The sequence below is a fragment of the Saccoglossus kowalevskii genome, chromosome 19 (assembly GCF_978046115.1).
Source record: "Saccoglossus kowalevskii chromosome 19, keSacKowa6.1, whole genome shotgun sequence".
Classification (NCBI taxonomy): Eukaryota; Metazoa; Hemichordata; class Enteropneusta; family Harrimaniidae; genus Saccoglossus; species Saccoglossus kowalevskii.
In genome coordinates, this window is record NC_140659.1 from 25,693,818 (window position 1) to 25,713,520 (window position 19,703).

The window sequence follows — 19,703 nt, forward strand, 5'->3', positions numbered from 1 at the left end:
TATATCGAAAGTGAATTGATTGTTTTTCTCACAATCTTGATCACACAATCTTGCAATTTTACAGTGTCAGATTACCAGGGACTTTTCGCGTGCTAGGCGAACGTGATAACCACTACACTACGGAAACAAGTGTTTGCTTTTCTCACATCTCCTCCAAATAAAATCGTTACACAAATATTGGCAAAAGTGTTCAAAAAAGCGTCGTCTTTCTGTCATATTGTTGGGGGCATACACATTAATCAAATCATAGACCCTATGATCAAATTAATATAATTATCATCGATATCCAGTGTGACTTGGATAAGCCTTCCTGGAAACGTGAGACTCTCGCTATAATCTGTTACAGTTATACCGGATGTTTTCTATACATGACAACACCACGCATGCCACGGTCACACTGGTTTTCCAAATTACTTGTAATCAGTTCGCCTTCCCAGGATTGTGTTATTTTTGGAGTTTCGGAGTCAGTCCAGAACGTTCTTGTAGTGCGACAATTTATGAAGTTTACAATACTGTATTGTATCTGATAGTTTTGTCTGATATCTTAGACCGTTAATATTGATAGATACCAGTGTGACCATAATGACATAACTAATAAGTGGTAATTGTAACAAAATCATTGTTCAGGTGTCGTTAATTACCTTTCCTGATACGACCTGGTCTGTGATGGCATCGGTCGGTTTAAATTTGGTATGTGATTGTTCAATGTTCGGTTTTGGTGCTATTTTTTCCTTCGATGACATTTTCTGTAGATGAATCGTGCTGCCGTTTGACGGTTGTAGACAACTTTGTTAGCCTGTTTTTTTATTACTCTCTTTCTTTGGTCGTCTTTGACAGTTGCTTCATTGTCTGAAAGGTAGAGGTTGTGAGATGCCGAGTCCGGACGGCTGCAATCATCAGCCTCTTCTGCATTTTCAAAACCGAGATTTTCCGTTTCGTCCAAACCGTCACTGTAATATTCGTTATCAGGTTTTCTAGCATTCTCATCGCCGTTGTCATTCGTTTTCTTTAAACTTGTCTCCATTGGTGTTCCATTATTTTCCTCAGTAGATTCGACTTGCTTAACGACTGCTTTCTTTTCCGTGAAGTCTCTAACAGAGATATAACAATGACGTGCAATATGACCATTTTGTCCACATTTAAAACACTTGCGATTTTCACAGATTCTCTCTGTATGACCGAATTGTTTACAGATTTTACACATATAGGTTGGACAGTCGTGGATAACGTGGCTTTCACTTAAACAATTGTTACACACTTTATGCTGATTGTTATGTAATAAACGAGTGTATGGCCTATTGTCTTCAAACTTGATTGCATAAGGCAGTGACTTAACACTTGCTGGGAATTCAACACGAACAAAGCGAGTACCATTTGCAATGGAGGGGGCCTCTCGGTAGTATTTGTGCAACACTGGGCTTCTAATTGTGCATGCAAATTGTTCCAAACGGCATGTAATTACTTCGTCCTGAATATAAGCAGGAACGTTGAAAAAAGCTACTGTCAGGAAGTTACGTCTCACACCATGTACTTCACACTCCACACCATTAATAGCAATGCCTTGTTCGAGTAGGAGTTCAACAGACTCGGTAGAAACCAGAGTTATTTGCCAAACACCATTAATATTAACACATGCTAACACAGATTCAGTTCCACATGCTCCATTTACAGCCTCAATGACATCCAAAGCTTTAAAATTATAATCTACAATGGTTACCGTGTTGTCTTTTGTGGCAGGTGGTCGTCGAGTGCCTTGAGCATGAGGGGCGGATATAATGGTCTAACCTCTCGGGCAGCGCTGGAAGAAAACACTGGTCAGAGAAGGCCTTTCCTATGTACCACGAAATAAAAGTGAAGAAACGTCTTATGGTGGTAGAACAGCACTACAAATCACTGCGATTAACAGAGGATGCCTATCCTACCTTCTTCATGTCGCTGCAGAGAAAAAACGAATATTTCTTCAAAATTCGCGATTTATCGGATGTAGAAGTGAGTATATGGTTTTATGATTGTCCCATGAACATCTTAGAAAGAGTTGGTGTTTGAAAGACTATTCAATGCTTGTGAATTAGGCAATTTAAAGTGCGCTGTCACGGTGTACGTTGTTGTGTCAGGTAACTGACTGTGGATTGCGATGAGTTCTCTTCGATGTGAAGACTGTGGCGAGGTATCTCAACGGGTAGTTTTCTCCCAGGGTGATATTCAACTTTGCCCAGACTGTAATAAAAAAACGCTTTGGATCCAGTAATCCTAACAGTGATGGTTTTCTCACGACAGGAGGCGGTCCTAAATGTCTGTCCGCAGATGTCGCAGTAATTAATGAATTGTTGTGTTTCTTGGTCAATAAGATCGATATTTTGCCAACCGATCTCATAGTCAAGCTGTGCACAGACCACTTTGATGATGAGGATGTTGAAGGTTCTAAGAAACTGTTGTTTGATTTGTGTTGTAATGATTCTACATCGCGATACATTAAACGTCGACAGGGCCAAAACAATCGATCCAATAATATACAGGATATGATAAAATTGATTTACGAATCGGATGACGAAAATCTGCCATGTTTTTTTGCCAAGGACCACCAATTGATCTTACTCATGTGAATGTCTCCGTAATGACTAGGGAAATGAAATCGGTTAGATCAGAAGTATTTCAGCTGAAGGAATCATTTCTACGATCTCAATCAAAGGTAAATGAAGAATTGATACAAGAAGTTAAAAACCTACGCAACGAAATGAATTTTATGAAAAGTTATTTTGAAAATCAGGATATACGGGCCGGGCCTGGAAGTGTACAGTCTGAGGATTGTGAGGATTTGCACGAGATGGTATTGGAAGACGGGAAGCAGGACAAGGGCTTTAATCATTCTAGTCATGCTTATACAGTTTCTGTGGAAAAACACTCTCTGGTGAAAGAGGGCAATACGACCACTTATGCAACAAAAGTGAAGTCGAGTGTTCCTGGTGTAAATAGGAATGTAACACCTTTTAATAACGATGGTGGTTTCGAAATAGTGAAGCCGCATGTTGCCGAGGTAACCATGAATGTGGCACCTGTGCGTGATGATAATGGCTTCACAATGGTCAAGAGCCGGAGACGAAGGCGCCCTCAGCCGGCTGTTGGAATAGCCAGTGTGGATGAATCGTGCGCCATCACAGCGGTTCTCCCTAATCCTCCCTTCAAGTTATTCGTATCTAGATTAGCACCTACCACAAAGTCGGAGGATAGTTGCAGTTACCTGAAGAAGTCTATCAGTCTGGAAGTAAAATGTGAAAAACTTAAATCGAAGTTTGATACATATTACTCGTTTGTTGTCGAATCAAATCGGGAAGTGTCTCATCGACTATTAAGTCCTGCTTCGTGGCCCAATGGGGTATTGATTCGAAGATATTACTAATAATGAACATGGCAGTCAGACTGGTCACATATAACTGTAGAAGTGTAAAATCATCTATTAATGATATTCGAACATTGTGTGACTCTCATGACATTGTTTTAATCCAGGAGCATTGCCTCTGTAAAAATGGACTCCCAATAATGTCAAAAATACATTTTTTATCATGTGGAGTTTCCGCTATGAATGACGAATTAGGCATCCGCATGGGGAGGCCATTTGTTGGTGTAGCAATAATGTGGCGAAAGTCATTGGGTAATATGGTGAAAATCAAATATTTAAATGACTGTAGATTAATTGCAGTGGAACTTTGCAATGATACAACACAACTTCTTATTGTATGTTCTTACTTGCCTACGTGTGCTAATGACAATTATGACAGCTTTCTTTTGTATTTAGGAAAAATTGATTGTATCATTCAAGAATTTGATTCGGCGAATGTCATTGTCCTGGGAGATTTCAACGCTGGAATCGGAACATCATTTGGTCTGGAGCTTGAGCGATTCTCCAATGAAAACAATTTATTTATTTCTGATTTTAGTTTGCTTGACAAAGACAACGATAATTTCACGTTTTATAGTGAAGCCCATGGTAGTACAGTTTGGTTGGATCATTGTGTTAGCACATATTCGGTGCATAATGCTATATCAAGTATTAACATTATGCACGATGTCTTGTCTTCTGACCATTTTCTGATGAGCGTGACAGTCGAGTTGGCAGGTCTAGTTCATTTTAGGAATAACGACCAAACGATCAGTGAACACGTGACTTTTCTTAATTGGAACAAAGCGACCACAAAGAACCTGAACGAATATCGTTTAAAATCAGGTCATCTACTGAGAAATCTCGTCCTCCCCAAGGATGCACTAAGCTGTTGTAACCCGAACTGTATTAATGACAACCATACTGAGATGTTGTGTAAATTATATAATATAGTGACATCGTTGGAGCAATCGGCCCAGCATTGTATACCAAAATCTAAAACTAGGAAGGATAAAGTAGTTCCGGGGTGGAATGACCAAGTTCGTGATTGTCACCATATTGCGAGAGATTCGTTCAGATTATGGGTGTTGAACGGCAAACCGCGCACTGGTGTAATTTATGAACTAATGCGTAAAACACGTGCGCAGTTTACATTAACATTTAGGATGTGCAGGGGGGATGATGATCAAATTAATGCAAACAAAATGGCTAGTAAACTATATCATGATGACACACGTAAATTCTGGGATTCGGTCCGAACGGTTACTAATAGATCATGCCCACTACCTACAACTGTAGACGGATGTAATGGCGATTTGTGCATATCGGACATGTGGAAACAGCATTATTCATCCCTTCTCAACTGTGTAAATGATTGTGCTAAGAAAAATAACGTGATGACAGCACTACACGACATTGAATTTGACAATGACATGATAGTAACGTCACAGGAAATCGCGCAGGCGGTGAACAGGTTAGAGAAAGGTAAAGCCATGGGTATGGACAATCTGGTCTCTGATCACGTGATACATGCCAATTTAGTTTGTGTTATACTGCATTTCTTGTGCACGGGAAACTGCCTGGTAGTTTGACAAATGCACTTATTGTTCCTATCGTCAAAGACAAATCCAAAGATGTATCGTCAAAAGAAAATTATAGACCAGTGGCAATTGTGTCCGTTTTATATAAAGTTTTAGAATCGTGTTTGCTTACGCGCCTCGAGAAGTATATTCATACCAGTGACTATCAATTTGGCTTTAAGAAGAGGCACTCGACAGATATGTGTATTTTTGTACTTAAGGAAATTATAGAATTTTATAAGTGCCACCAGTCGCCGGTATACGCTTGTTTTATGGACGCATCTAAAGCGTTCGATCTAGTGAATCATTGGACATTGTTCAGTAAGTTAATTAATAGAAGTGTTCCATTGTTTATTGTGCGTTTTCTAATGGTTTGGTATAGCAGCCAACTTTTCTTTGTACGGCGGACTATGGTGGTTACAAGTAGCTTAATATGACTGACGGTGTCCGCCAGGGAAGTATTCTGTCACCAAAATTATTTGCGTTGTATGTAGACAAGCATGTATGTAGACAAGCATGGCCCCCTGGCCCCACTCTGGATCCGCCACTGGAATACGTCCTACTCGTTCGCCTCACACGCGAAAGGCCACGGGTTCGAACCCGTGCGAAAACAAAAAAATCAATTAGTTTTAATGAGCGCCACCGCATGAGATGTGTCGCGAATCTTGCACCTTCCACTTCCATGAATACTGCGATAGCAGTTCAAATATATAAACAGGAGAAAACAAAAATCAATTAGTTTTAATTAACGCCACCACAGGAGAAAACAAATTACAATTTACTTATAATTAACACCACCTCATGAAACGTGTCGTTGAAGACAATAGGTAAATTAGTGTACATTTCACCTCCATTCATATATAGTGCTAAGTGGTACTTTCAACACCGATAACGTGAATTAAAATGCAATGAACTTTGATTAACGCCACGAGAAAACTGCAGTTCAAGAGAAGTTAGCTTTTTTATGCACATAGTTTTAGATGGTATCCAGCTTGCTTTTCTCACATCTCCTCGAAAATACAATTAACAGTATAGTGAATTGATCACACAATTTTGCAATTTTGCATTTTCAAAAACTTGCGAATACAACATTTGAAGCCTAACTGATTTATTGGGACTTCATGTAATCAGAAAACAAAAATCTATTAGTTTTAATTAACGCCACCGTGATAACCACTACAAATAGCAGTCCAAATATATAAACAGGAAAAAAAAACAAATTGCAATTTACTTATAATTAACACCACCTTAGGAAACGTGTCGTTGAAGACAATAGGTAAATTAGTGTACATGACACCTCCATTCATATATAGTGCTAAGTGGTATTTGTAACATTGATAACGTGGATTAAAATGCAATAAACTTTGATTAACGCCACGAGAAAACTGCAGTTCAAGAGAAGTTAGCTTTTTTATGCACACTGTTTTAGATGGTATCCAGCTTGCTTTTCTCACATCTCCTCGAAAATACAATTAACAGTATAGTGATTTGATCACACAATCTTGCAATTTTGCATTTTCAGAAACTTGCGAATACAACATTTGAAGCCTAACTGATTTCTTGCTATTTCATGTATGTCACACGCAACGTAATATTACCGTAATTGGTATAGTACAGGTGTGATGGTTCAAATACCTAAATGGCAACAGTAACATAAAGACTTCCCTGGCGGCGATGATAACATGCGAACACGGAACCAACAGATGAGGTTTCAACTGGTACTGGTATCATTATACTCTGCAAACATCAAATACAATAACGCGGTAAAACTCCACTACTCCAATAACTAGATACTTAAACTCCAATACAATTCATCGAGATCTCCGATCTGAAATCAGTGCTGAACAACTCCCCTATATATATAAATAGACCATTACATCAGCATACGTAATGAATCTGGAACTTACTACAAATTTCTAGAATGTTCCATTACCTTCTATTGCTTCCTACAGTGTTCTATTACCTATTCAACCATTTTCTAAAAAATATAGAATATTCCACCCAGACACAGTACGGTTCTAGAACATTCTCAGTGACACGGAAGTGGTAAATAAGTCGTGTGCGACATGCCTCCCCTCTCAAGAATATTATAACATATAATATTACATGACTAGCAACGCCGTCAATAATACGAATATGATAACAATTTCAAATAAAACAACAATACAATATATCAAATCGAACTGAATAAAGCTCTGAGTACATAAATTCGAAAATCACATACAGTAGAATATAATAAAATATGAAATATAATCATAAACGAATAACATTCTACTATACTGTTCAAAAGTTCCTCAGTCCATCAATCTACTCAGGTAGTCCGCTACCACATTGTCCCGTCCAGGAATATTCTCAACACGATAATTATATCCTTGCATAGTCATCGCCCATCTCATCACTCGGTCATTTGCAAACTTGGCTTTATCCAGGTAAGACAATGGTTTATGATCCGTCTGCAAAATGAACTCCACACGGGCTAAATATAGGCGAAATTTATTCACGCCCCATACAATGGCTAAACATTCACTTTCTACAGTTGAATATTTCGTTTCTGCATCGGATAACTTCTTACTTGCATACGCAACTGGATGAAGCTTCTCACCATGATTCTGCATAAGTACTGCTCCCATTCCTACCTGAGACGCGTCCATCCGCAACACAAATGGTTTCTGTGGGTCTGGCAACTTAAAAATTGGTTTGCCCAATAAGTATTCCCGCAAAGTGTTATATGCTTTCTCCTGGGCCTCCCCCCATACAACTTTGTTGGCTTGTCCTTTCCTTAGTAGATCACTCAGGGGGGCTGCAATAGTTGCGAATACTGGGATGTGGTCTCTGTACTAATTCACCAGCCCAAAGAATGATCAGACACCTTTCTTGGTCGCTGGTCTTTGCGCTTCTCGAATTTTTTCCATGTTGTCGTGACTCGGACTCACCCAATTGTGTCCAATTTCATGACCCAGGAAGTCTATTGACGTTGCACCCAGAACACACTTGGATGGTCTAGCTGTTATGTCCGCTGCCCTCAGTCTTCATAACAACTCAGATAATACTTGAACATGCTCATCCCAGCAGCTTGAATAAACTATCAGGTCATCTATATAGCTTCCAACCCCCTCCATACCTGACAATAATTTTCTGATTACCCGCACCAGAGTAGCTCCCGAATTCTTCATTCCAAATGGCATTCTTAAACATTCATAAGTTCCATCGGGAGTAACAAATGCTGTCTTTGGTATATCTTCTTCAGCTACTGGTATCTGCCAATAACCCTTACTTAAATCAATTTTTGACCGGAACTTACTATTATGTAGCCTCTGAAATATGTCCCCTGTTGTTACCATTGGCTCAGGGTCGGTTACAGTGACCTTATTTAATTTCCTATAGTCTACACATATGTGATTTGATCCATCCTTCTTCTTTACAATCACCACCGGTGACGCATAGGGTGATGTGGACTTCCTGATTACTTCCATTTTTAACATATCTTCAATATCTTGCCTTTGGTACTCCCTTATTGCATATGGTAGTGAGTATGGCTTAGATCGTATTGGTGTATCATTTGTCAGGTCAATCTTATGACTGATTATCTTGGTCTTTCCTGGCAAGTCAGTAAACACCTTATCATAAGTATTGACTAAACCCACCAGTCCTTTGTCTGGTGTTCTGTCAGGTCTGTACCAATTTGAACATCTTTACCCGACTCCTAGGGTTTACAAGTTCCTAACTCTAGAAGATCATCTTCGTCTACAGCATTCTCTTCATCTGACTTGTTGCACCCCGCTGTAGCTGCGCACACAGCATTCATCAAGTCTATGGCCGTATTTGGTGAGTAACTTGTCTCACTTCCATCTGGTTGAGATGACGTCTCCCGCTCAACATACAACTTTAACATATTTACATGATACGTCTTCACTTTGTCACCTACCCTCACTCGATAATCGTTTTCGCCAATTACCTGCTCCACCACATATGGACCTTTCCACTGCATCAACAGCTTGTTGTTGTCAGTTGGCAGCAAAATTAACACCTTATCTCCTTCCTTAAGCACTAGCTTCTTCGTTTTACAATCATAATAACACTTGTATCGGTTGTGTGCCTTTTGTAATTCATCTCGAGCAATCTCTAAAGTCTGTTCCAACCGATCTCTCAACTCAAACACATACTGGTAACTATTAACTATCTCGGGAGTATCGCTTCCTTTGGTCCATAACTCTTTAAGGATCTTCATTGGGCCTCTAACCGTTCGACCATATAACAGCTCAAATGGGGAAAAACCAGTTGACTCCTGTGGTATCTCTCTATATGCGAAGAGTAAAGCACTAATATGCCGATGCCATTGCCTTGGTTGTTCATGGCACAACCGCTTTAAGATCTTCTTCAAAGTACCATTAAACTTTTCCACCAGTCCATTACAAATGGGGTGATAGAGCGTAGACGTCAGTCTCTTAATGCTGAGCAATCTTGATACTTCTTGCATGCATTCTGACACAAACTGAGACCCCATGTCACTTAGTACTTATTCTGGAACCCCCAATCGGCTATAAAAGTCAATCAATGCCTCGGCTACAGTCTCCGTATCTATATTTTTAAGTGGAACGACCTCTGGATACCGTGTAGCATAGTCCACCATAGTTAAGATGTATCGATGACCCCGGTTATTGGCTGGTGTAATTGGTCCAACCAAATCTATAACCACACGCTTGAATGGCATATCAATTAAAGGCATCTTACCTAATGGGGCCTTCACAACTGATCCCTTTGAAACAGTCTTCTGGCACACATCACACGACCTACAAAAACTGGTAACATCTTGATGTAGCCCAGGCCAATAAAAGCTAGTCACAATCCGGCCTTCTGTCTTCTTTATCCCCATGTGTCCACCAAATATTGAATCATGGGCAATCTCCATAACACGAGTCCTCAACATTTTCGGCACAACCACTTGACAGTCTTGCCTCCTGGAACTGAACGATCCCGATACACACGATATAGCAAGCCTCCATATACCTGGAACTCGGTTTTATGGTGCCCTCTCACTTCTGGTTCTCTCTTACTATAACACTTCTTCAACAATGTGTCTGCTTGCTGCATCTCGATAATTTGTCTTTTGTTACATGTGCTCCAGTCTTTACATCACACACTTTGAGCGGCTTCACCTTACCAGATTTCTTTGCTTGCGCTCTGGTTGTTACTGCTCCACTCACATTCCACACTGGATCCGGGTCATCTGGTGGTCTTGCGCCGGGCACATTCCCCACAATTAACTCATAGATTGGGTCCTGCACACATAATGCTTCAACCATGCCTCTCAAATATGGCGTATCAATTTCCACCATGGCGACTGGAACCCTTCTTACAGTACGATCAACCATCAATATATGATCCATCTTTTTTGTATACTGGTCATCTGGTACCAAGCTCTTCTTGACTATAATGCCATTACACCCAGTGTCTCTCAACATGGTCACAACTGTGTCACCAACCTTCCCTTGACCCACAGGTAAAGTCCTGTCCTCCACAACGCCACTCCGTTCCATACATGCACCATTCACAACCTTTAACTGCTCCCCGGATGCTAACAACAAATGGTCCTTCTCAATCATTTTAAGCACATCACTGTTAATTTGAACAGCACAGCTAGCACTGATATTAGACTCCTCTTTAACCACTGCAGCTGCACCAGCAGTAGTGCTGGGTTTGACACTCTTTCTTTCTTGACCCCTGTGTTGTTCACTACGGCAGAACTTAGCCACATGTCCTATGGCACCACACTGGAGGCACTGTTCACCCTCGTCATGGTTGACATCAGTATCGCGGGATGGACATTGTGCTGCTTGATGACCAACACCCTGACATACATAACACCAAATACTACTACCCTGTCCCACATCAGTATTTCTAATGGCAGTCTTATTATCGTTACGCCTTACCTGGTCCTTTGAGGATAGCTCTAATTTCCTCAACTCAAATTCTCTTTCCTTTTCTCGCTGTTCTGCTTCCATTCGCAATTTCTCTCTTCCGCCTGCTTCCGCTTCCAGCCGTAACTTTTCCTTTCTTCCCTCAATCTCCATTTTCCTCACCTCTGCTTCAATTTCCATTTTTGCTTTCCTCTCTTCCCTCGCCGCTTGTCTGTCAGCCCGCTGAGAACCCAGTTGCTCCAAAATAAATTTCCTTTTGTCTTCTCCAGTCATTCCCAGTTCATCCGCTCATTCCATCAACTCTTGTTTCGACATATCTTTTATCTCGCTGGCCATGTTGTCTTCTATATGTCTTCACTGTTCCCGGACGAGCCCCCAGATGTCACACGCAACGTAATATTATCGTAATTGGTATAGTACATGTGTGATGGTTCAAATACCAAAATGGCAACAGTGACATAAAGACTTCCCTGGCGGCGATGATAACCTGCGAACACGGAGCCAACAGATGAGGTTTCAACTGGTACTGGTATTATTATACTCTGCAAACATCAAGTACAATAACGCGGTAAAACTCCACTACTCCAATAACTAGATACTTAAACCTCAATACAATTCAACGAGATCTCCGATCTGAAATCAGTGCTGAACAACATTCTCAGTGACACGGAAGTGGTAAATAAGTCGTATGCGACAAAGTAACAAGTTTTCGTGGTGTTGTGGTTACCACGTTCGCTTCACATGCGAAGGGCCCCCGTTTCGAACCCGGGCGAAAACAAAAATCATTTAGTTTTAATTAACGCCGCATTGGAAAAGAAATTCCAATTTACTTATAATTAACACCACCTTACGAAACGTGTCTTTGAAGACAATAGGTAAATTAGTGTACATTACACCTCTATTCATATGTAGTGCTAAGTGGTACTTCGAACATCGATAACGTGGATTAAAATGCAATAAACTTTGAATAACGCCACTAAAAAACTGCAGATTAAGAGAAGTTAGCTTTTAGGCACGTAGTTGCACATGGTATCCAGGATAGATATCGTTTCAAATTATTTACTGGCTTCATATTGTTTCCGCCTGGGCTCGAACCAGGAACCTTTCGCGTGTTAGGCGAACGTGATAACCACTACACTACGGAAACAGGCTGCTTGCTTTTCTTACATCTTCTCTAAAATACAATTAACAGTATAGTGAATTGATCACACAATCTTCCAATTGTGCAGTTTCAAAAACTTGCGAATACAACATTTGAAGTAACGAGTAACGAGTTTCGTAGCTTATCACGTTCGCCTCACACGCGAAAGGCCCCCGGTTCGAACCCGGGCGAAAACAAAAATCAATTAGTTTTAATTAACAAATTCCAATTTACTTATAATTAACACCACCTTACGAAACGTGTGGTTGAAGACAATAGGTAAATTAGTGAACATTACACCTCTATTCATATATAGTGCTAAGTGATACTTGGAACATTGATAACGTGGATTAAAATGCAAATAACTTTGATTAACGCCACTGCAGAACTGCAGTTCAAGAGAAGTTAGCTTTATGGGCACGTAGTTTCACATGGTATCCAGCATAGATATCGTTTCAAAATATTTACTGGATTCATATTGTTTCCGCCTGGGCTCGAACCAGGGACCTTTCGCGTGTTAGGCGAACGTGATAACCACTACACCACGGAAACAGGTTGCTTGCTTTTCTCACATCTTCTCGAAAATACAATTAACAGTATAGTGAATTGATCACACAATCTTCCAATTTTGCAGTTTCAAAAACTTGCGAATACAACATTTGAAGCCTAACTGATTTTTTGGGATTTCATGTAACGAGTTTTCGTAGTGTAGTGGTTATCACGTTCGCCTCACACGCGAAAGGCCTCTGGTTCGAACCCGGGCGAAAACAAAAATCATTCAGTTTTAATTGACGCCGCAGGAGAAAACAAATTCCAATTTACTTATAATTAACACCACCTTATGAAACGTGTCGTTGAAGACAATAGGTAAATTAGTGTACATTACACCTATATTCATATATAGTGCTAAGTTATACTTGGAACATTGATAACGTGGATTAAAATGCAAATAACTTTGATTAACGCCACTGCAGAACTGCAGTTCAAGAGAAGTTAGCTTTATGGGCACGTAGTTTCACATGGTATCCAGCATAGATATCGTTTCAAAATATTTACTGGATTCATATTGTTTCCGCCTGGGCTCGAACCAGGGACCTTTCGCGTGTTAGGCGAACGTGATAACCACTACACCACGGAAACAGGTTGCTTGCTTTTCTCACATCTTCTCGAAAATACAATTAACAGTATAGTGAATTGATCACACAATCTTCCAATTTTGCAGTTTCAAAAACTTGCGAATACAACATTTGAAGCCTAACTGATTTTTTGGGATTTCATGTAACGAGTTTTCGTAGTGTAGTGATTATCACGTTCGCCTCACACGCGAAAGGCCCCTGGTTCGAACCCGGGCGAAAACAAAAATCATTCAGTTTTAATTGACGCCGCAGGAGAAAACAAATTCCAATTTACTTATAATTAACACCACCTTATGAAACGTGTCGTTGAAGACAATAGGTAAATTAGTGTACATTACACCTATATTCATATATAGTGCTAAGTTATACTTGGAACATTGATAACGTGGATTAAAATGCAAATAACTTTGATTAACGCCACTGCAGAACTGCAGTTCAAGAGAAGTTAGCTTTATGGGCACGTAGTTTCACATGGTATCCAGCATAGATATCGTTTCAAAATATTTACTGGATTCATATTGTTTCCGCCTGGGCTCGAACCAGGGACCTTTCGCGTGTTAGGCGAACGTGATAACCACTACACCACGGAAACAGGTTGCTTGCTTTTCTCACATCTTCTCGAAAATACAATTAACAGTATAGTGAATTGATCACACAATCTTCCAATTTTGCAGTTTCAAAAACTTGCGAATACAACATTTGAAGCCTAACTGATTTTTTGGGATTTCATGTAACGAGTTTTCGTAGTGTAGTGGTTATCACGTTCGCCTCACACGCGAAAGGCCCCTGGTTCGAACCCGGGCGAAAACAAAAATCATTCAGTTTTAATTGACGCCGCAGGAGAAAACAAATTCCAATTTACTTATAATTAACACCACCTTATGAAACGTGTCGTTGAAGACAATAGGTAAATTAGTGTACATTACACCTATATTCATATATAGTGCTAAGTTATACTTGGAACATTGATAACGTGGATTAAAATGCAAATAACTTTGATTAACGCCACTGCAGAACTGCAGTTCAAGAGAAGTTAGCTTTATGGGCACGTAGTTTCACATGGTATCCAGCATAGATATCGTTTCAAAATATTTACTGGATTCATATTGTTTCCCCCTGGGCTCGAACCAGGGACCTTTCGCGTGTTAGGCGAACGTGATAACCACTACACTACAGAAACAGGCTGCTTGCTTTTCTCACATCTTCTCGAAAATACAATTAACAGTATAGTGAATTGATCACACAATCTTCCAATTTTGCAGTTTCAAAAACTTGCGAATACAACATTTGGAGCCTAACTGATTTTTTGCGATTTCATGTAACGAGTTTTCGTAGTGTAGTGGTTATCACGTTCGCCTCACACGCGAAAGGCCCCCGGTTCGAACCCGGGCGAAAACAAAAATCAATTAGTTTTAATTAACAAATTCCAATTTACTTATAAACACGGAAACAGGTTGCTTGCTTTTCTCACATCTTCTCGAAAATACAATTAACAGTATAGTGAATTGATCACACAATCTTCCAATTTTGCAGTTTCAAAAACTTGCGAATACAACATTTGAAGCCTAACTGATTTTTTGGGATTTCATGTAACGAGTTTTCGTAGTGTAGTGGTTATCACGTTCGCCTCACACGCGAAAGGCCCCTGGTTCGAACCCGGGCGAAAACAAAAATCATTCAGTTTTAATTGACGCCGCAGGAGAAAACAAATTCCAATTTACTTATAATTAACACCACCTTATGAAACGTGTCGTTGAAGACAATAGGTAAATTAGTGTACATTACACCTATATTCATATATAGTGCTAAGTTATACTTGGAACATTGATAACGTGGATTAAAATGCAAATAACTTTGATTAACGCCACTGCAGAACTGCAGTTCAAGAGAAGTTAGCTTTATGGGCACGTAGTTTCACATGGTATCCAGCATAGATATCGTTTCAAAATATTTACTGGATTCATATTGTTTCCGCCTGGGCTCGAACCAGGGACCTTTCGCGTGTTAGGCGAACGTGATAACCACTACACCACGGAAACAGGTTGCTTGCTTTTCTCACATCTTCTCGAAAATACAATTAACAGTATAGTGAATTGATCACACAATCTTCCAATTTTGCAGTTTCAAAAACTTGCGAATACAACATTTGAAGCCTAACTGATTTTTTGGGATTTCATGTAACGAGTTTTCGTAGTGTAGTGGTTATCACGTTCGCCTCACACGCGAAAGGCCCCCGGTTCGAACCCGGGCGAAAACAAAAATCATTCAGTTTTAATTGACGCCGCAGGAGAAAACAAATTCCAATTTACTTATAATTAACACCACCTTATGAAACGTGTCGTTGAAGACAATAGGTAAATTAGTGTACATTACACCTATATTCATATATAGTGCTAAGTTATACTTGGAACATTGATAACGTGGATTAAAATGCAAATAACTTTGATTAACGCCACTGCAGAACTGCAGTTCAAGAGAAGTTAGCTTTATGGGCACGTAGTTTCACATGGTATCCAGCATAGATATCGTTTCAAAATATTTACTGGATTCATATTGTTTCCGCCTGGGCTCGAACCAGGGACCTTTCGCGTGTTAGGCGAACGTGATAACCACTACACCACGGAAACAGGTTGCTTGCTTTTCTCACATCTTCTCGAAAATACAATTAACAGTATAGTGAATTGATCACACAATCTTCCAATTTTGCAGTTTCAAAAACTTGCGAATACAACATTTGAAGCCTAACTGATTTTTTGGGATTTCATGTAACGAGTTTTCGTAGTGTAGTGGTTATCACGTTCGCCTCACACGCGAAAGGCCCCCGGTTCGAACCCGGGCGAAAACAAAAATTATTCAGTTTTAATTGACGCCGCAGGAGAAAACAAATTCCAATTTACTTATAATTAACACCACCTTATGAAACGTGTCGTTGAAGACAATAGGTAAATTAGTGTACATTACACCTATATTCATATATAGTGCTAAGTTATACTTGGAACATTGATAACGTGGATTAAAATGCAAATAACTTTGATTAACGCCACTGCAGAACTGCAGTTCAAGAGAAGTTAGCTTTATGGGCACGTAGTTTCACATGGTATCCAGCATAGATAACGTTTCAAAATATTTACTGGCTTCATATTGTTTCCGCCAGGGACCTTTCGCGTGTTAGCCGAACGTGATAACCACTACACTACGGAAACAGGCTGCTTGCTTTTCTCACATCTTCTCGAAAATACAATTAACAGTATAGTGAATTGATCACACAATCTTCCAATTGTGCAGTTTCAAAAACTTGCGAATACAACATTTGAAGTAACGAGTAACGAGTTTCGTAGCTTATCACGTTCGCCTCACACGCGAAAGGCCCCCGGTTCGAACCCGGGCGAAAACAAAAATCAATTAGTTTTAATTAACAAATTCCAATTTACTTATAATTAACACCACCTTATGAAACGTGTGGTTGAAGACAATAGGTAAATTAGTGAACATTACACCTCTATTCATATATAGTGCTAAGTGATACTTGGAACATTGATAACGTGGATTAAAATGCAAATAACTTTGATTAACGCCACTGCAGAACTGCAGTTCAAGAGAAGTTAGCTTTATGGGCACGTAGTTTCACATGGTATCCAGCATAGATATCGTTTCAAAATATTTACTGGATTCATATTGTTTCCGCCTGGGCTCGAACCAGGGACCTTTCGCGTGTTAGGCGAACGTGATAACCACTACACCACGGAAACAGGTTGCTTGCTTTTCTCACATCTTCTCGAAAATACAATTAACAGTATAGTGAATTGATCACACAATCTTCCAATTTTGCAGTTTCAAAAACTTGCGAATACAACATTTGAAGCCTAACTGATTTTTTGGGATTTCATGTAACGAGTTTTCGTAGTGTAGTGGTTATCACGTTCGCCTCACACGCGAAAGGCCCCTGGTTCGAACCCGGGCGAAAACAAAAATCATTCAGTTTTAATTGACGCCGCAGGAGAAAACAAATTCCAATTTACTTATAATTAACACCACCTTATGAAACGTGTCGTTGAAGACAATAGGTAAATTAGTGTACATTACACCTATATTCATATATAGTGCTAAGTTATACTTGGAACATTGATAACGTGGATTAAAATGCAAATAACTTTGATTAACGCCACTGCAGAACTGCAGTTCAAGAGAAGTTAGCTTTATGGGCACGTAGTTTCACATGGTATCCAGCATAGATATCGTTTCAAAATATTTACTGGATTCATATTGTTTCCGCCTGGGCTCGAACCAGGGACCTTTCGCGTGTTAGGCGAACGTGATAACCACTACACCACGGAAACAGGTTGCTTGCTTTTCTCACATCTTCTCGAAAATACAATTAACAGTATAGTGAATTGATCACACAATCTTCCAATTTTGCAGTTTCAAAAACTTGCGAATACAACATTTGAAGCCTAACTGATTTTTTGGGATTTCATGTAACGAGTTTTCGTAGTGTAGTGGTTATCACGTTCGCCTCACACGCGAAAGGCCCCTGGTTCGAACCCGGGCGAAAACAAAAATCATTCAGTTTTAATTGACGCCGCAGGAGAAAACAAATTCCAATTTACTTATAATTAACACCACCTTATGAAACGTGTCGTTGAAGACAATAGGTAAATTAGTGTACATTACACCTATATTCATATATAGTGCTAAGTTATACTTGGAACATTGATAACGTGGATTAAAATGCAAATAACTTTGATTAACGCCACTGCAGAACTGCAGTTCAAGAGAAGTTAGCTTTATGGGCACGTAGTTTCACATGGTATCCAGCATAGATATCGTTTCAAAATATTTACTGGATTCATATTGTTTCCCCCTGGGCTCGAACCAGGGACCTTTCGCGTGTTAGGCGAACGTGATAACCACTACACTACAGAAACAGGCTGCTTGCTTTTCTCACATCTTCTCGAAAATACAATTAACAGTATAGTGAATTGATCACACAATCTTCCAATTTTGCAGTTTCAAAAACTTGCGAATACAACATTTGGAGCCTAACTGATTTTTTGCGATTTCATGTAACGAGTTTTCGTAGTGTAGTGGTTATCACGTTCGCCTCACACGCGAAAGGCCCCCGGTTCGAACCCGGGCGAAAACAAAAATCAATTAGTTTTAATTAACAAATTCCAATTTACTTATAATTAACACCACCTTATGAAACGTGTGGTTGAAGACAATAGGTAAATTAGTGAACATTACACCTCTATTCATATATAGTGCTAAGTGATACTTGGAACATTGATAACGTGGATTAAAATGCAAATAACTTTGATTAACGCCACTGCAGAACTGCAGTTCAAGAGAAGTTAGCTTTATGGGCACGTAGTTTCACATGGTATCCAGCATAGATATCGTTTCAAAATATTTACTGGATTCATATTGTTTCCGCCTGGGCTCGAACCAGGGACCTTTCGCGTGTTAGGCGAACGTGATAACCACTACACCACGGAAACAGGTTGCTTGCTTTTCTCACATCTTCTCGAAAATACAATTAACAGTATAGTGAATTGATCACACAATCTTCCAATTTTGCAGTTTCAAAAACTTGCGAATACAACATTTGAAGCCTAACTGATTTTTTGGGATTTCATGTAACGAGTTTTCGTAGTGTAGTGGTTATCACGTTCGCCTCACACGCAAAAGGCCCCTGGTTCGAACCCGGGCGAAAACAAAAATCATTCAGTTTTAATTGACGCCGCAGGAGAAAACAAATTCCAATTTACTTATAATTAACACCACCTTATGAAACGTGTCGTTGAAGACAATAGGTAAATTAGTGTACATTACACCTATATTCATATATAGTGCTAAGTTATACTTGGAACATTGATAACGTGGATTAAAATGCAAATAACTTTGATTAACGCCACTGCAGAACTGCAGTTCAAGAGAAGTTAGCTTTATGGGCACGTAGTTTCACATGGTATCCAGCATAGATATCGTTTCAAAATATTTACTGGATTCATATTGTTTCCGCCTGGGCTCGAACCAGGGACCTTTCGCGTGTTAGGCGAACGTGATAACCACTACACCACGGAAACAGGTTGCTTGCTTTTCTCACATCTTCTCGAAAATACAATTAACAGTATAGTGAATTGATCACACAATCTTCCAATTTTGCAGTTTCAAAAACTTGCGAATACAACATTTGAAGCCTAACTGATTTTTTGGGATTTCATGTAACGAGTTTTCGTAGTGTAGTGGTTATCACGTTCGCCTCACACGCGAAAGGCCCCTGGTTCGAACCCGGGCGAAAACAAAAATCATTCAGTTTTAATTGACGCCGCAGGAGAAAACAAATTCCAATTTACTTATAATTAACACCACCTTATGAAACGTGTCGTTGAAGACAATAGGTAAATTAGTGTACATTACACCTATATTCATATATAGTGCTAAGTTATACTTGGAACATTGATAACATGGATTAAAATGCAAATAACTTTGATTAACGCCACTGCAGAACTGCAGTTCAAGAGAAGTTAGCTTTATGGGCACGTAGTTTCA

The 19,703-nt window shown here is 39.6% G+C and overlaps 24 non-coding genes across 24 annotated transcripts; 12 read left to right on the forward strand and 12 right to left on the reverse strand.

Moving 5' to 3' along the window:
• Positions 1–11,948: 11,948 nt before the first annotated feature.
• Positions 11,949–12,021, reverse strand: TRNAV-AAC (transfer RNA valine (anticodon AAC)). Its single transcript has one exon. It is a non-coding gene; the product is annotated as a tRNA-Val (tRNA).
• Positions 12,022–12,494: 473 nt separating this feature from the next.
• On the reverse strand, positions 12,495–12,567 carry TRNAV-AAC (transfer RNA valine (anticodon AAC)). The gene has a single exon. It is a non-coding gene; the product is annotated as a tRNA-Val (tRNA).
• A 145-nt stretch (positions 12,568–12,712) lies between these two features.
• Positions 12,713–12,785, forward strand: TRNAV-CAC (transfer RNA valine (anticodon CAC)). Its single transcript has one exon. It is a non-coding gene; the product is annotated as a tRNA-Val (tRNA).
• A 297-nt stretch (positions 12,786–13,082) lies between these two features.
• TRNAV-AAC (transfer RNA valine (anticodon AAC)) lies at positions 13,083–13,155 on the reverse strand. The gene has a single exon. It is a non-coding gene; the product is annotated as a tRNA-Val (tRNA).
• Positions 13,156–13,300: 145 nt separating this feature from the next.
• TRNAV-CAC (transfer RNA valine (anticodon CAC)) lies at positions 13,301–13,373 on the forward strand. The gene has a single exon. It is a non-coding gene; the product is annotated as a tRNA-Val (tRNA).
• A 297-nt stretch (positions 13,374–13,670) lies between these two features.
• TRNAV-AAC (transfer RNA valine (anticodon AAC)) lies at positions 13,671–13,743 on the reverse strand. The gene has a single exon. It is a non-coding gene; the product is annotated as a tRNA-Val (tRNA).
• A 145-nt stretch (positions 13,744–13,888) lies between these two features.
• TRNAV-CAC (transfer RNA valine (anticodon CAC)) lies at positions 13,889–13,961 on the forward strand. Its single transcript has one exon. It is a non-coding gene; the product is annotated as a tRNA-Val (tRNA).
• A 297-nt stretch (positions 13,962–14,258) lies between these two features.
• Positions 14,259–14,331, reverse strand: TRNAV-AAC (transfer RNA valine (anticodon AAC)). The gene has a single exon. It is a non-coding gene; the product is annotated as a tRNA-Val (tRNA).
• A 145-nt stretch (positions 14,332–14,476) lies between these two features.
• TRNAV-CAC (transfer RNA valine (anticodon CAC)) lies at positions 14,477–14,549 on the forward strand. The gene has a single exon. It is a non-coding gene; the product is annotated as a tRNA-Val (tRNA).
• A 198-nt stretch (positions 14,550–14,747) lies between these two features.
• Positions 14,748–14,820, forward strand: TRNAV-CAC (transfer RNA valine (anticodon CAC)). The gene has a single exon. It is a non-coding gene; the product is annotated as a tRNA-Val (tRNA).
• Positions 14,821–15,117: 297 nt separating this feature from the next.
• On the reverse strand, positions 15,118–15,190 carry TRNAV-AAC (transfer RNA valine (anticodon AAC)). Its single transcript has one exon. It is a non-coding gene; the product is annotated as a tRNA-Val (tRNA).
• A 145-nt stretch (positions 15,191–15,335) lies between these two features.
• TRNAV-CAC (transfer RNA valine (anticodon CAC)) lies at positions 15,336–15,408 on the forward strand. The gene has a single exon. It is a non-coding gene; the product is annotated as a tRNA-Val (tRNA).
• Positions 15,409–15,705: 297 nt separating this feature from the next.
• TRNAV-AAC (transfer RNA valine (anticodon AAC)) lies at positions 15,706–15,778 on the reverse strand. Its single transcript has one exon. It is a non-coding gene; the product is annotated as a tRNA-Val (tRNA).
• A 145-nt stretch (positions 15,779–15,923) lies between these two features.
• TRNAV-CAC (transfer RNA valine (anticodon CAC)) lies at positions 15,924–15,996 on the forward strand. The gene has a single exon. It is a non-coding gene; the product is annotated as a tRNA-Val (tRNA).
• An 831-nt stretch (positions 15,997–16,827) lies between these two features.
• On the reverse strand, positions 16,828–16,900 carry TRNAV-AAC (transfer RNA valine (anticodon AAC)). The gene has a single exon. It is a non-coding gene; the product is annotated as a tRNA-Val (tRNA).
• Positions 16,901–17,045: 145 nt separating this feature from the next.
• Positions 17,046–17,118, forward strand: TRNAV-CAC (transfer RNA valine (anticodon CAC)). Its single transcript has one exon. It is a non-coding gene; the product is annotated as a tRNA-Val (tRNA).
• A 297-nt stretch (positions 17,119–17,415) lies between these two features.
• On the reverse strand, positions 17,416–17,488 carry TRNAV-AAC (transfer RNA valine (anticodon AAC)). The gene has a single exon. It is a non-coding gene; the product is annotated as a tRNA-Val (tRNA).
• A 145-nt stretch (positions 17,489–17,633) lies between these two features.
• On the forward strand, positions 17,634–17,706 carry TRNAV-CAC (transfer RNA valine (anticodon CAC)). The gene has a single exon. It is a non-coding gene; the product is annotated as a tRNA-Val (tRNA).
• Positions 17,707–18,003: 297 nt separating this feature from the next.
• TRNAV-AAC (transfer RNA valine (anticodon AAC)) lies at positions 18,004–18,076 on the reverse strand. Its single transcript has one exon. It is a non-coding gene; the product is annotated as a tRNA-Val (tRNA).
• A 145-nt stretch (positions 18,077–18,221) lies between these two features.
• On the forward strand, positions 18,222–18,294 carry TRNAV-CAC (transfer RNA valine (anticodon CAC)). Its single transcript has one exon. It is a non-coding gene; the product is annotated as a tRNA-Val (tRNA).
• Positions 18,295–18,576: 282 nt separating this feature from the next.
• Positions 18,577–18,649, reverse strand: TRNAV-AAC (transfer RNA valine (anticodon AAC)). The gene has a single exon. It is a non-coding gene; the product is annotated as a tRNA-Val (tRNA).
• Positions 18,650–18,794: 145 nt separating this feature from the next.
• TRNAV-CAC (transfer RNA valine (anticodon CAC)) lies at positions 18,795–18,867 on the forward strand. The gene has a single exon. It is a non-coding gene; the product is annotated as a tRNA-Val (tRNA).
• Positions 18,868–19,164: 297 nt separating this feature from the next.
• On the reverse strand, positions 19,165–19,237 carry TRNAV-AAC (transfer RNA valine (anticodon AAC)). The gene has a single exon. It is a non-coding gene; the product is annotated as a tRNA-Val (tRNA).
• Positions 19,238–19,382: 145 nt separating this feature from the next.
• On the forward strand, positions 19,383–19,455 carry TRNAV-CAC (transfer RNA valine (anticodon CAC)). Its single transcript has one exon. It is a non-coding gene; the product is annotated as a tRNA-Val (tRNA).
• Positions 19,456–19,703: the final 248 nt, after the last annotated feature.